Here is a 2,500-nt window from a genome sequence, read left to right on the forward strand (position 1 = left end):
ATATATTATATGTTATTATATATTATATGTTATTATACATTATATGTTATTATATATTATATGTTATTATACATTACATGTTATTATATATTATATGTTATTATATGTTATTATACATTATATGTTATTATATATTATATGGTATTATATATTATATGTTATTATACATTATATGTTATTGTATATTATATGTTATTATACATTATATGTTATTATATATTATATGTTATTATATATTATGTGTTATTATATATTATGTGTTATTATACAGTATGTGTTATTATACATTATATGTTATTATATATTATGTCTTATTATATATTATATGTTATTATATATTATATGTTATTATACATTATATGTTATTATACATTATATGTTATTACACAGTATATGTTATTATATATTATATGTTATTATACATTATATGTTATTATATATCATATGTTATTATATATTATATGTTATTATACATTATATGTTATTATATATTATATGTTATTATATATCATATGTTATTATATATTATATATTATATATTATATGTTATTATATATTATATGTTATTATATGTTATTATATATTATATGTTATTATATGTTATTATATATTATATGTTATTGTATATTATATGTTATTATATATTATATATTATATATTATATGTTATTATATATTATTTATTATATATTATTATATATTATATATTATATGTTATTATATATTATATATTATATGGTATTATATATTATATATTATATGTTATTATACATTATATGTTATTATATATTATATGTTATTATACAGTACATGTTATTATATATTATATGTTATTATATATTATATGTTATTATATATTATATGTTATTATACATTATATGTTATTATATATTATATGTTATTATACATTATATGTTATTATATATTATATGGTATTATACATTATATGTTATTATATATTATATGTTATTATACATTATATGTTATTATATATTATGTGTTATTATATATTATATGTTATTATATATTATATGTTATTATACATTATATGTTATTATACAGTATGTGTTGTTATACAGTGTATGTTATTATATATTATGTGTTATTATACAGTATGTGTTATTATACAGTATATGTTATTATATATTATGTGTTATTATACATTATGTGTTATTATACAGTATATGTTATTATATATCATATGTTATTATATATTATATGTTATTATACATTATATGTTATTATATATTATATGTTATTATATATCATATGTTATTATATATTATATATTATATATTATATGTTATTATATATTATATGTTATTATATGTTATTATATATTATATGTTATTATATGTTATTATATATTATATGTTATTGTATATTATATGTTATTATATATTATATATTATATGTTATTATATATTATATATTATATGTTATTATATATTATATGTTATTATACATTATATGTTATTATATATTACATGTTATTATACATATGTTATTATATATTATATGTTATTATATGTTATTATACATGATATGTTATTATATATTATATGTTATTATATATTATATGTTATTATATATTATATATTATATGTTATTATATATTATATATTATATGGTATTATATATTATATATTATATGTTATTATACATTATATGTTATTATATATTATATGTTATTATACAGTACATGTTATTATATATTATATGTTATTATATATTATATGTTATTATATATTATATGTTATTATACATTATATGTTATTATATATTATATGTTATTATACATTATATGTTATTATATATTATATGGTATTATACATTATATGTTATTATATATTATATGTTATTATACATGATATGTTATTATATATTATGTGTTATTATATATTATATGTTATTATATATTATATGTTATTATACATTTTATGTTATTATACAGTATGTGTTGTTATACAGTGTATGTTATTATATATTAAATCAAATCAAATCAAATTTTATTTGTCACATACACATGGTTAGCAGATGTTAAATGCGAGTGTAGCGAAATGCTTGTGCTTCTAGTTCCGACAATGCAGTGATAACCAACAAGTAATCTAACTAACAATTCCAAAACTACTGTCTTATACACAGTGTAAGGGGATAAGGAATATGTACATAAGGATATATGAATGAGTGATGGTACAGAGCAGCATACAGTAGATGGTATCGAGTACAGTATATACATATGAGATGAGTGTGTAGACAAAGTAAACAAAGTGGCATAGTTAAAGTGGCTAGTGATACATGTGTTACATAAGGATGCAGTCGATGATGTAGAGTACAGTATATACATATGCATATGAGATGAATAATGTAGGGTAAGTAACATTATATAAGGTAGCATTGTTTAAAGTGGCTAGTGATATATTTACATAATTCCCATCAATTCCCATTATTAAAATGGCTGGAGTTGGGTCAGTGTCAATGACAGTGTGTTGGCAGCAGCC

General features: G+C 15.1%; 1 protein-coding gene across 2 annotated transcripts in view; it reads right to left on the reverse strand.

Annotated features, from left to right (window-relative positions):
• LOC118390775 (cell adhesion molecule DSCAML1-like) overlaps nt 1-2,500 on the reverse strand; it is a 162,122-nt gene that overhangs the window by 60,414 nt on the left and 99,208 nt on the right. The window lies entirely within an intron of this gene.

This window comes from Oncorhynchus keta, chromosome 11, assembly GCF_023373465.1.
Source record: "Oncorhynchus keta strain PuntledgeMale-10-30-2019 chromosome 11, Oket_V2, whole genome shotgun sequence".
Classification (NCBI taxonomy): domain Eukaryota; kingdom Metazoa; phylum Chordata; class Actinopteri; order Salmoniformes; family Salmonidae; genus Oncorhynchus; species Oncorhynchus keta.